At 43.0% G+C, this 13,905-nt stretch overlaps 1 protein-coding gene across 1 annotated transcript in view; it reads right to left on the minus strand.

Moving 5' to 3' along the window:
* The window catches only part of LBR (lamin B receptor), a 28,500-nt gene extending 24,287 nt beyond the window's left edge, over positions 1 to 4,213 (minus strand). The window contains exon 1 of the mRNA XM_077340702.1: positions 4,031 to 4,213. The gene's annotated coding sequence lies outside the window, so the exon portion shown is untranslated. The remainder of the gene's footprint in view (positions 1 to 4,030) is intronic.
* Positions 4,214 to 13,905: the final 9,692 nt, after the last annotated feature.

The following is a 13,905-nucleotide window of genomic DNA, read 5'->3' on the forward strand; positions in this document are numbered from 1 at the left end:
AATCACTTTGTATGAAAAAGACAGAATTCTCCAACATGAAGCCTGCCAGTACTTCCACTGGCACAAGCCAAGCTTGTCAGAAAATAGACAGGATCATTGTAAAGCAGATGTAATTGCAGCTGCTGGAGAATTAGAAGAACAAGTACTTAGGCTTCTGATTATGTTCTCCCTTCAGGCTTTTAAAAATTCTTATTTCTCTCCCCCCCCCCCTTCTGTGATTTTTTCATAAAACAAGAAGAGAAGTATTGTATCTGGCTCCATCTCCTGCACCAGGCATTTGGGGTCACCACTTTGTTGTTGTTAGTGTTAGGTGCGAAGTCATGTCCGATCCATCACAACTCCTATGGACAATGATCCTCTAGGCCTTCATGTCCTCTACCATTCCCCGGAGTCCATTTACGCTCACACCGACTGCTTCAGTGACTCCATCCAGCCACCTCATTCTCTGTCGTCCCCTTCTTCTTTTGCCCTCAATCACTCCCAACATTAGGCTTTTCTCCAGGGAGTCCCTCCTCATGAGGTGGCCAAAGTATTTGCGTTTCATCTTCAGGATCTGGCCTTCTAAGGAGCAGTCAGGGCTGATCTCCTCTAGGACTGACCGGTTTGTTCGCCTTGCAGTCCAAGGGACTCGCAAGAGTCTTCTCCAGCACCAGAGTTCAAAAGCCTCAATTCTTTGACGCTCGGCCTTCCTTATAGTCCAAACTTTCACAGCCATACATTGCAACTGGGAAGACCATAGCCTTGACTAAACGCACTTTTGTTGGCAGGATGATGTCTCTGCTTTTTAGGATGCTGTCTAGATTTGCCATAGCTTTCCTCCCCAGGAGCAAGCGTCTTTTAATTTCTTTGCTGCAGTCCCCATCTGCAGTGATCTTGGAAAATAAAATCTGTCACTACCTCAATTTCTTCCCCATCTATTTGTCAGGAATAGAGAGGGCCGGATGCCATGATCTTTGTTTTCTTGATGTTGAGTTTCAAGCCAACTTTTGCACTCTCCTACTTCACCCGCATCAACAGGCTCTTTAGTTCCTCTTCGCTTTCTGCCATTAGAGTGGTATCATCTGCATATCTGAGGTTGTTGATATTTCTCCCTGCAATCTTGATCCCAATTTGTGACTCATCTAACCCCACCTTGCTCATGATTTGCTCTGCATACAAGTTAAATGGGCAAGGTGGCAGTATACAACCTTGCCAAATTCCTTTCTCAATTTTTAATCAATCAGTGATTCCATGCCTGGTTCTCACTGTTGCTTCTTGACCTGCATATAGGTTTCTCAAGAGACAGATAAGATGTTCTGGTATTCCTATCTCTTTAAGAACTTGCCATAATTTGTTGTGCTCCGCACAATCAAAGGCTTTAGCATAGTCAATGAAGCAGTAGATGTTTTTCTGGAACTCCCTAGCTTTCTCCATGATCCAGCGTATGTTGGCAATTTGATCTCTAGTTCCTCTGCCTCTTCGAAATCCTGCCTGTACTTCTGGAAGTTCATGGTCCACATATTACTGGAGCCTAGCTTGTAGGATTTTGAGCATAACTTTGCTAGCATGAGAAATGAGTGCAATGCTGCGGTAGTTTGAACATTCTTTGGCATTGCCCTTCTTTGGGATTAGAATGTAAACTGACCTTTTCCAATCCTGTGGCCACTGTTGAGTTTTCCAAATTTGCTGGCATATTGAGTGTAGCACTTTTACTGCACCGTCTTTTAAGATTTTGAATATTTCAACTGGAATGCTGTCACCTTCACTAGCTTTATCGTTGCTCAGACTTCCTAAGGCCCTTTTGACTTCACATTCTAGGATGTCTGGCTCCAGGTCAGTGACTACCCCATAGTGGTTATCAGGGATATTAAGTTTACTCTTGTATACTTCTGTATAATTTTGCCACCTTTTAAAAATCTCTTCTGCTTTTGTTAGGTCCCTACCATTTTGGTCTTTTATCATACCCATCTTTGCATGAAATGTTCTCTTCATATCTCCAATGTTCTTGAAGAGATCTCTGGTCCTCCCTATTCTATTGTTTTCTTCTATTTGTTTCATTTAAAAAGGCATTCTTATCTCTTTTAGGTATCCTCAGGAATTCTGCATTCAATTGGGTGTATCTTTCTCTTTTTCCCTACTTTCTTCAATTTAAGCCTAAATTTTGCAACAAGAAGCTGATGATCTGAACCACAGCTCCTGGTCTTGTTTTTACTGACTGTATAGAACTTCTCCATCTTTGGCTGCAGAGCATAGTCAATCTGTCTGGTGTTGTCCATGTGTAGAGCCTTCATAATCAATAAAAGAGTAGGAAAAGCAGTATTGGGATACAATCCACAAAATGACAGAATGATCTCAGTTTGAATCCAAGGCAAACCATTCAACATCACAGTAATACAGGTCTATGCCCCAACCACTGATGCTGAAGAGGATGAAGTCGACCAGTTCTATGAAGGCCCAGAACACCTTCTAGAAGCAATACCCAAAAATGATGTGCTTATCATCATGGGAGATTGGAATGCTAAAGTAGGAAGCCAAAAAATAACCGGGATAACAGGCAAGTTTGGCCTTGGAGTACAAAATGAAGTAGGGCACAGGCTGGTGGAATTTTGTCAAGAGAATACAATGGTCATACCAAACACTCTTTTCCAACAACCCAAAAGACATCTCTACACATGGTGTCAACACTATCCTTTCTCAAATTTCCAACAGTGCCAGCAACCTCAGAAAGGTTAGAGACCTCAGGAATAAGTACTTCTAGTGATTATCATCAACATATATAATGCTAAATAATTGACACTCATAAAACTTATCAATGACCTTAATTCAATCTCAGCTATAATGGCCCAGTTACTTCTGCATCTTGACCTAACTCCCCATGTAAAGGCTGATGAAATTCTGCTTCATCTTAAAGGTGCCACAGGACTCAAACTTTGTTCTGCTGCTTCAGACCCACATGGCTACCCCCACCAGTATCACTCCAGTTTGTGATGTTCCAATGTGGCTGCCTTATACTATTCTTAATACCTGAACTGAAGCTTGGATGCTGGCTTAGAACCATAATTATCAGTAAAGAAACAAAGTGTATTACAGCACAGAAATTTGGACATCACATCAATATGAAGTTAGGCTGAAGATCTTACAAATCAAATTTTCAACTGTTGCGGGAGTAAGTGCCTGAAGTCAAAGTCTGTGATGCTGGATGGCCCTAAAATATAGCAGTGTTTTAACAAAAAAACTTAAAACATGAGGCTGTTAGGAGTTTTATTTTCAATCTATAAAAGATGGACCGCTTTTTCCCCTCAGGCATGCAAACGCTTGCAATGCAGTGAGTTACGGCAGTCTGACTGCCGGAGTAGATCCCAGAAGACCCAAGTTCAAAAATCCCTACACAGCCAGGAAGCTCATTGGGTGACCGCAAGCCAGTCCCTTTCCCTCAGCCTACACTACTTCGCAGAGTTGTGACAGGGCTAATGGCATGATACGAATACAACTAACGGGCACCTCAAGGCAATGTTTGCAAGTTATTGGAAGAAGGCGTGAGAGCTAAGCCGGGAAGCCACCCAGTCCGGAGCAGCGCGAGCCTGCGGTCCTAGCGGCATTCAGCTGCAAAGTGAACACGCAGAGCTTTTCGCCTCTCCTGCCCCCCAAACATGAGCTCTCCAGCTCGGACGCTGCTCTCCTTTCAGCTGCCCCACCAGAGATAAACAAAGAGCGGAGGCTGCACGGGGCTCCTCCGAAGGGGCAGAGGCCGGAGGACCACGCGCCTTCCCAACCTCCGCGGCGCCCCCACCCGGCAAGCGGAAGGAGCCCAGGCCGAAGGTTGCGGGAAAGAAGGGTCCCAGGCAGAAAGTAAACGCGAAGTGGGGGCTTACAAAATGGGAGCTGGCAGACGACCCAAGGAAGGGCGGGCCGTGCAAAGCGGAGCCTCACCGCGGCGAACCTGCCATGGTCTTACGAGACAGAGAAGGCGGCGCCCGACCGGGGGTCCTCCCTCCCTCCCTCCTTCCTTCCCGGGAAAGGCGTGTCCCGCCGACTAACAACGCGCCCCCACCTGGCCGTGGCCGCTGCCGCCCCCGCGTGGCTGGGCACCAACTGCCTCCGCGACGCAATGCGAAGGTTGCCTGAGCAGGCGGACGAACCGGATAGCTCGGTAACGACGGAAGCCAACCGCTTCAAGCGACGGTTACGGGCCGGAGGACGAGCGCCGTTCCAAGCCCCGCCCCCAGTATCCCGGGGAGGCGCGAAAGGCAAGGCGCCAACTCTCGCCATTGGGCAAACCGTAGCATTTGAATCGCTCCCGGCGCCAGTTTATTGGCTGGGAGTTAGTCGCGCGTTCCTCCTTTTGGCAGCTCAGTATCAGCCTCCCAGAGTTCCGCTCCAAAATGTGCCTTCCTTTTAAACCGACAGTTTCGAGCAGGCCGGGAAAACGAAATGACCTGGAATCGTAGCCTGCCGAACCTTTCCTTGTCTGTTGGCTTAATCCCGGCAGCTTCGCGGAGCTACATAAATGGAAGCAGATTTTCGTGTGCCTCTCTGTAGAAGAACTTAATTTAAGCCAATGCAAAACAGAAATAAATTGTTCTTTGGAATTAATACCGATAGGGTATTGTGTTATGGGAGAAATGGCCCTCAAGCAGCCTCCTTTCCTCTTCAGAATTAAGATTGTAGCTCACAAGAAGACAGTAACTCAGGAAGGAAAGAGATGGTTAAGTGAAGTTATGGCTAAACAATTAGGATTGTTGTCTTTAAGGGTAAGCCGCTCAATATGAAAAAAACCTGGAATATGTCAATACTAATATTACAAGAAGCTTGCTATTTCAATAAGGATATGAATAAGTAACAATAGGGAAAAGATGAATGAGTGCTTTGCTGTTTGTACAGTTTTGCAACATGAAAATACATTGTTAGGAATTTGTAGAGTGCCACAACATTAGAGGACTGCAGATAACAGTATGCTCTTATCTGGGTAGCCCAAGTATGCTGGACCTGGTCAGTTCTCATCGATGTTTGGATGGAAGACAGGGTTGCCAGATCCAGGTTGGGAAATTCTTGGACATTGGGGAATGGAACCTGCAGGGGACAGGTACATCAGTGGAGTACAATGCCATGAAATCCATCCTCCAAGAATCCATCTTCTCCAGGGGAACTGATCTCTGTAATCTGGAGACGAGCTATGATTTCGGGGAGAGGTTCCCAAGTCCCACCTTGAAACTGGCATCCCTAATGGGAGGCCACCAGTGACTCCATGCAGGCAGTTACATGTAGTGGTTAAGAGCAGTGGCTTCTTATCTGGTAAAATGGGTTTGATTTCCCCACTCCTAAACATGCAGCCAGCCAGGGGACCTTAGATTAGTCATGGCAACATTCCTGTCAAAGCTTTTTAAACATGTCTCCCTCACACCAAAATTTGTACAGTTGTTACAAAGTAAGGTGACCAGATTTTAACATTGAAAAAGCGGGACACCATTGACTGGGGGGGGGGGGTTTCTTGATTAAAAATTTGGTCTATATCAAGCACCAAAAATATTCATAGAACACACAAATAGTATTGTAATATATATATTTTACTTGCAACGTAAGTACAATTTGCCAGGTGCCCCCAGATGTCCCTCCAAAAGTGGGACAATCTGGTCACCTTATTATAAAGGAGTGTTTCGTTAAGCAGATGCAATGGTATTCCTTCTGAGAAAAGAGGACTATGACCATAAGTTCCAGTGCCTTTCAGTTAAAGATTGAATATTTTTGAAGTGTATGTGTTTTTTAAAGAAACGTAGCCATTTGCTAGAACAACCAGCAAAAATCCCCTCTTCATTTTCATCTTCAGCATACATGTATCAATTTATCTGTGCCATGTAACTTTGTTATAATGTTATATCTATGATTATGGCTTGTGGAAAATCTGCTTCCTTCCTGTTGGTACGGTTGCTATTAATTGAGTAAGGGTCAAGTCCCATGTATATATTTTGATTAGGAGGAGGGAAGAAAAGCTAGTTGCCAGGATTTATTTTTGGGATTGCTGAAGAGTCTGAATGTTTTCTTAAGACATAATATTTTCAAACACCTAAACTGGCATTTTAAGTAAATTATTACATAGACAACCATGGAGCATTGAATTTGCAATTGTGCTTCCCAGTCTACAGGTATTTTAAAAAGTTGTGTAAATATTCTTTACAAATCAAGATGAGGACTGGTTTTCTCCAACCTTTAATTCTTTATTAGTGTTTTTGACCCAGTGTTAAAGCACTTAATGGTAACTGAATCTGAACAACCAATTATAGAATTATTGGAGCTGCATCCAGACAAAGAAGGCTTGTTCCATTTCAGTAGCCAGTTGCAGTATCAGCCTCTATATCCTGGGTGTAAACTGCACGGAGCTTTTATTCCAACCCCAGATTGATTCAGTTCCTGCCCTCTACACAGAATGCGATTTCCGTTTGGATTTGGGGCGGTTTAAATTTTCCTTCTGCAGCAAGAAGGATTGATCCGGAGTGACCCTACCTTTATTGTGCGATATCTCAGACGGCTTTTAATCCTCAATATCCATTTGGGAAAGAAAGCTCCGTGGTAGAGAACCTCTGATAGGCTACACCTGGTCATGTGACAAGCTTGCCTTAAAGGAGAAGCCCCTAATTTCTCTCAACTTCTGTTGGTCTTGGATTTTTTTTTCTGCCTTCTTCGATCCTCTTACCCCCCCCCCCCCACTTCAAGAAAAGAAAGGATTTTTTCCTCCCTCCTCTGACTTCTTGGATCCTCTCCGCCCTTCAAGAAAACAGAGAAAGAGTCTCCATTTGCCTCCCCCCCTCTTCTGAGTCTCCCTAACCACATGTAGAAGACTTTCCTGTTTCATGGGGGGGGCGGGGGAGAAGACCCGAGTTCAAAGCGATCTGAATTCAAAAGGATTGACAATGGAATAAAGAAAGTAAGTGCAGACTCTGCCCTGGATAGGGATATGACTAACTTTGCAGTGAGAGAATACCCCAGCCACAAGAGGAAAATGTGTTCTGATGTACCGGAAATCTTTTAAATGAGGGACTTGATGCCTAAAAGACCAAACAAACAACTGAACAAGCAATCTGAAGGCATACTGGCCAGGCTGAAAGAATATCTACTATAAACCACAGGAAACAGCTTAAAATTTTTTTGAAGGTGTTTGATGCAGATAGGGAACCGAAGGGGCAAAATAAGGAAACATCAGCAAAAGAGTATGAAGAGAATGCATAAATTTCATAAGTACCCTTTTGGTCCATGTGTCTTTAAAGTGACCTTGTTAACAGTCATACTTCTTGAAGACAAGTATAACTATTTTGCAGAACTTGGCAATTTTATTATTAATGCTTTCTCCACAATTGGAATGCTCTCGAGATGACATCATCTGGGTGACTGTCACTGACCTGCAATCTTCCTGTTATATCTGAAAGAGCCCAACACACTGAGAAGTACTGGAAAGATACTACAGGAAAAGTAATAGCAGGGATTTAAGTTTGCTTTCAGTTCACTGAACTCTTATTTCATGGTATTATAAGCTGCCTTGAGATTTATAATAGACAACTAAGGCAGAAATTGTCTAAATAAATAAAATTACCAACATGAATCTGTAAGTCCAGGGGTTGAATCTGGACTGGCCTTTTTATCCCCGGTGACCCCGAATTCAAAAAAATCATCTACATGTTATTTGATTTTCATTTTGATGTTTAGCACTTTAAATATTCCCTCTGCAATGTCGATGATTGATCCACAGTGACGCTACCTTTCCCCCCGCATTATCCAGGAGTGGATATAACTTGCTACATTTGAGGAAACCACTCCAAGAGCCTGAGTATTAAGTGCAGATTTCTGCATTTTGCAGGATTAACTTCCTTCCTTGTGCCTCCAATGCTGAGGTAGTGAAGCAGTCTGTTGCTGATTGGTCAGGACGTCCGATCAAAGACTGCCTAGTTCCTGGTTGCCATTCCTCGCAAGACTTATTTTTGCCCTCATTTTGGGATTTGCCCTCCAAGCCTATGCCCCCAATAGAGCTCTGCGCTTCACCGCCACCAACCAGCTAAGGATCCCTGGCCCTAAAGAAGTCCGCCTGGTCTCGACCAAGGCCAGAGCATTCTCTGTTCTGGCCCCCACCTGGTGAATGAGCTCCCGGAGGAGATCAGGGTCCTGACGGAGCTTAAACAGTTCCGCATGGCCTGCAAAAAGGAGCTCTTCCGCCAGGCATTTGGTTGAGACCAGATGTAATCAACAGCAACTGAAAGGCCCCTGCTCCCCCCTGCCCCCCCTCAGAATTTCACCAATATGCTCTGGACCTGTTTGTATTGTTGCACTGTTGTATTGTTATATTGTTTATACTGTTACATTGTTATATGATTACAACTATTAGTTGTTATTAGTGTAAGGTTATTCACATGTTTATAGACTGTTTTATGTATTGTTCTTTGTTCTTATGTAAACTGCCCTGAGCCTCCGGGGAGGGTGGTATATAAATATAATAAATAAATAAATAAATAAATAAATAAATAAATATGTTTTAAAGTGATTGCGCTCCAAAAACCCATACTTCAATAAACAGAGATTTGCCTCTTGGATTGATTTTTCCCTCCTCGTTCTCTGTGAGGCTGCTGCGCTCCTCCCCCCCACCTCGCTCCTGCAGGAAAAGAAAGACAAACAAGCAGCCTCGTGTTCTGCTTGCCCCTCCCCAAGCTTGCTCTGGCTGTATAGTCAGGGGACAAAAGGCAGAAAATAAAGCACTCTCCAGCTTTGTGTTCCTTCAATGCCAGCTGGAGCTTCACCTGACCCCCCCCCCAATCAAGTGGGAAGGAGACCAAAAATTGGGGCAATGCAAACGTAGAAGGGCAACATGTTTAAAACTGGAGGAAAGGAAAGCTGTAGATATGGGTTCAAATCGACCAGAATTTGGCAAGATTTAGACCCATTATGCACGGGGGGAATAACGCACATTCGGGGTGGAATGGCGGCGACTAAAATAATGGATAACGCACGGTGCCGGCTGCAACCGGCCGCTGCTTCGGTGCATGCCATCGAAAAAGCTGCGTTAGCGAAACGCGGAAGAAAGCGCAGCTTCTGGGTGACCGGGGCGCAACCAGACGCGGCGCCGGGATCGCCACATGCATAATCGGTTACTCTGGGTTTTGCTGCCGTCGCGCCCCATCCCGTGCATAACCGGTGTGCATCGTGTCTTCCTCCTCCGCGTTTTCCATGTGACCCGAAATCGCTGGTTCGGCAGCCCTGCATAATGGGCCTTACAGTGGAAAAAAATGTGAGTGGAGAATGTACCCAGGTTTGGCAAAACTTGTATGTTTTGTATGCTGTCCTTCCCGCTTTTTTGAGTAGGCTGTGGGTGGCTCACGAACATCAAATTAAACCATTACAATTAACAAATTAAAACATTACACTTAAAACATCATTAAAGCATCAAAGGAATAGAATGTAGTCAGCCAGACTACAGGAAGGGAGAGACAAGGCGGACTGGTAACAGAATTTCAGTACCAGTTTGGTGTAGCCAGTTTGGTGTAGTGCCAGTATGGTGTAGTGGCTAGGAGTGCGGACTTCTAACCTGGCATGCCAGGTTCGATTCTGCACTCCCCCACATGCAACCAGCTGGGTGACCTTGGGCTCGCCACAGCACTGATAAAAAAAGATGCTATCAAGGTGGGTTCTAATTTGTTAATGCTTTCTGTGAAGATTGTGAGTATTGTAATATTTTATTCTGTTGTGAACTTCATTATATTTTATTCTGTTGATTATGCTATAAGACCTGTGGCTAAAAAGAATTTTAATAAAAGGAATTAAATTGAAAGTTGATAGCATCTGAAGAAGATTCTTAAGTTTGCGGTACCTAATGCTCAAAGGTATTGAAAAATCCCAGTAATGTAATACCTGTTGTGCACAAAACCAGACAGACATGCTTATGAAGGCAGGGGGAATCTCCATCTCTTACAACCTATTGATGAGGTAGAATTTTAAAAATTGCTGAACTATTAGCTAGCAATATACTGAAATAATCATAAACAAGATGAGAGAATGCTTCTTAATACCCCAAGTTTAGACATTTTCACCAATATATTCAAAACTGATATTCTATTACTAATTGTTTGCCCATTGTGTTAAATAATATATTCTTTACCCTTAATAAGAGATCCTGGAATAAAAATATATGTTGATATAATACATATTTTAAGGAACAAGTAATTCAAAGGCAAGAAGCAAACACCAGGAAACCCATTGCCATGTGGCTATCATGAGGAGGACTACTGGACTATTGCCATGTGGACTACTGGACTACTGGACCCATTGCCATGTGGCTATCATGAGGAGGACTACTGGACTATAGCCAGCTATTCTTATAGACATTGTAAGCAGCTATGTGACCATTCAACCAGCTCTTCAGTTAGCCTACATTCTCACTGGCAGTTCTGTATAATTAATATGCCAGTCTGTCAGTTTACAACACTGTTATTGCAGCAATTTAATATGAATCCTCTTTTCAGAATATTGCTGGTGTAATTAATATGGAAAACAACATTTGTGTTTCCCAGTAGCTTGGATGTTCTCAATGTCTAGGACACTGAATACCATATGAAGCAAGAAGCAAAGACAACCCCCTATGTCTTGACCTTCTCTGCTAATGACTCAGAACATCTTTGTGCCCTCAACCCTTCAAGAGAGGCCACAGAGGCCTTCTTGGTTGTCATTCAGACTTAGAGCAATGAGGTCAGTGATTTAGAGGGAGAAGTCACAGCAGACAAATCCATCTCCTTGGACAGGACTGCAAGGGGTACAGATCTGGATGGGGGAAACTGCCAGGGTTATAGTATGCCACAGAGCAGGCCCAGCTGCAGTTGAAGATTCAGAGCTGTTGCCCATGCCCAGCACAATGTAATTCCCCTTCTAATCCATGTGGATGGCCATCAAGAGGGGGCAGCTGGAGAAGCAACCAATGAAGGGATGTTGTATCCAAGGGTCAGCATTCCTTAGGGGGCCTTGCAGTGGCTCAGGGGGCAACTACTGGGCACTTTAAGTGGCTTGTGGCTGCGGAGGGATATTTGGACAAGTGCCAGGCATGCATCAAGAGAACGCTTGTTGACCTAGCAATCCATGGCCTTACATGGGCCACTGTCCCTGTGGGCCTCCTGCCACCCTACGGACAGCAGCAGAAGAGATCACCTGAGGACCATGGCCCTAGTGTTGTGGGCTGTCACCTCTGGCAGCCAGGTCCCTGTGGCTGGACCCAGCTTCCTTTTGCTCTCTTCATGCCTCTTTCCTAGAATTTTCTCTCATTGCTTCATATGGGGTTTACTTCTAAGTGAACATGCTTGGGATTTTTGACCATATGCAGTATGATTCTGAAAAAAAATGGTCTGCAAAGGGCCTTTAGTAGCCTTGGACACAAAGAGAAAAAAGTATATTAAGTGTCCTGAGGATTGTACAATGTCATGCTGTAGTGTTAATAAAGTGGAGTGGGAAAGAGCATTATTAGTTTTGTGAGGATTGCATGGAAAAACACTCATTTTTGTAAGAAATAAAACTGGGAGAAACCCTGTGCAAGCATGATTTAAAAATAACACAGCCCTCCCCACAGGCAGTATTTCAGATTCAGCCAAGGAAATTCCAGATATTTTTATTTGAAAATGTGTGCTGCTTTGAAGTAGAATGTTTCTTGTTTGCCTTCCTGTGCCCAGCAAGCGTTTGACTCCTTGAGCTTCCAATGCCTTTGTTTCAACATCTGCATTTCCTCCTTTTAACAAACCTGCCTGCCCTTTATTGCCTGTCATTCTCATACCTTTCAGGGGTTTGTTGTTTTTCTACACTCTATTTGTTGTATCCATTTATTTTAGCCCTAGGGAAATTTTTACAGGGTTTTTCGTTATTTCATGAACAAAGGCAGAACAAAAAGTATTTTAATTGAGCTTTCAAAATCTTTTCCCAGAGAGCAACTTCTTGAATTGGATTCTAAAGCAGGTCTTGCATGAAGTATCTCTTTTCCTACACAGAAATATAATGACATGTTTTTGTACAATACTCAGTTTAGTATAGTTTTATATGTTTTGGTGTATGAAACTCAATTTTAAAGAACATCAATGTTTGTATCATGGTAATTGAAAGCGTGCAACCGATTTCCTGTTAAGATGGTTTTTCTATGGCTGTATGTAAGGTAGCTTAGTGAATAAGCATGTTTATTTACAAGGGAAATTATTTTCTTGGACTAAAGGCCTCTGTAAGAGTAACCCTGCAACTGAAACTAAAGGAAAGAATTCACAACAATAGCTCATATGAGAAGTTTGCTTTTTTCCCCTCCATCTGGTCTAGTCTATACAATTATAGGTTTTGCACACTCACATCCTAAAGGCAATTCAATCACCAAGATTGCTTTATTCACAACTACTTGTTTGAACATGTTCTCTACTGAATAAAGCTTAAGAAGAGTGCAGGCACACAAAAGCATACATACCTAGAATAAAACTTTATTGGACTTAAAGGTGCTACTGGAGTAAAACTTTGTTCTGCTGCTTCAGACCAACATGGCCACCCACCTGAATTTGTGTTCTCTTTTGTTCACTTTGTCTTACTTTAGAAACCAAAACTCTTCATACCAAGCTGATGTGTATTTTAACTTCTGCTTTTTAGCTTTTAGTTTTTTCAGATAACCTATCCTTCCTCAGAAAGGATTTAGCATTACTAAAATGTTACAAGTGAGAAGAAGGGAGTACGGAGATGACTTATGACAACTTTGAAAGGTTAAAGGCAAGATGTTTAGAGGTGGTTTGCCATTACCTGCCTGTGTATGGCAATCTTGGACTTGCTCAGTAGTATCTCATCCAATTACTTACAGGCCAACTCTGTTTTGCTTCAAGGTCTGAGGACAGCAGGCTAGCTTAGGTCATCCAGGACAGGGCACCATCCAATACTACTGGTATTGTTTGCTTTCATTGCACAGATAGGTACACAAATCAGCATTCCGATTGTTAATGCTAGTATTTTGAACAGTATTTTCATATAAGAATGAATATTATAATTTTATCACAGAATATTATGCTTATCATATTTCAAAATAGTACACATTTTCATTCTTTATAAAGTGTTTTAGCTTATCTATGTGTAGTATATTTTAAACCCTAATCTTGTTTTCCCTCATATAAAAGATATCAGATGGGGGGGGAGTGAAAGTTTGACAAAGAATCAGTACATCTTCCATTTATTTTGTTTTTTAAGTCTAGGAATCAAGAAAAATGTGTTGCCTAGTGAGTCACACAGCAGATGTGACAGCAGAAAGAAATCTAGCTTATCTCAGCCTAAATCAGATTTCTTTCCTCAAATATGCATGCTTCTCACAAAGGGCCAATGTCACATTTCTTCATTCATAAAATATATTTAAACAACTAACTCTGGTTGATGAAGCAATTCAAGTCACAACTTTTTATTTGGCAGAACATAGAGAGGCAACCAAAGCTGAAAGAGGAGAACCTCGCAGTATTTCCCACAATTTATCCACTGTTTTCATCTTTGTCTCTTCAGCAGCATTTGAATAGTTTATCCTGACAGTTTTTCTTCATAAAGTTTCAGAATATTCAGCTTATTCCTTAGAAACAAGCACACCAGACGTGACAGTCATGTTTCCCTCCATTTTGGATGTTGCTGTTTAGTACAGTAGCAGCACACTTGTGAAATGTGCATGGTTAGGGATTCATCGGCGCTATGCAGCCTTTACCAGAAGTTCAGATGGCTGCTGACATCACTAGATGTCACTGGAACCAACTTCCCCTGTTGCTCTACAGTCCTAGGTGTGAACTGCACGGAGCTTTTATTCCAACCCCAGATTGATTCAGTCCCTGCCCTGTACACTGAATGCGATTTCCGTTTAGATTTTGGGCGATTTAAATTTTCCTTCTGCAGCAAGAAGGATTGATCCGGAGTGACCCT

Source organism: Paroedura picta, chromosome 1 (assembly GCF_049243985.1).
Source record: "Paroedura picta isolate Pp20150507F chromosome 1, Ppicta_v3.0, whole genome shotgun sequence".
Classification (NCBI taxonomy): Eukaryota; Metazoa; Chordata; class Lepidosauria; order Squamata; family Gekkonidae; genus Paroedura; species Paroedura picta.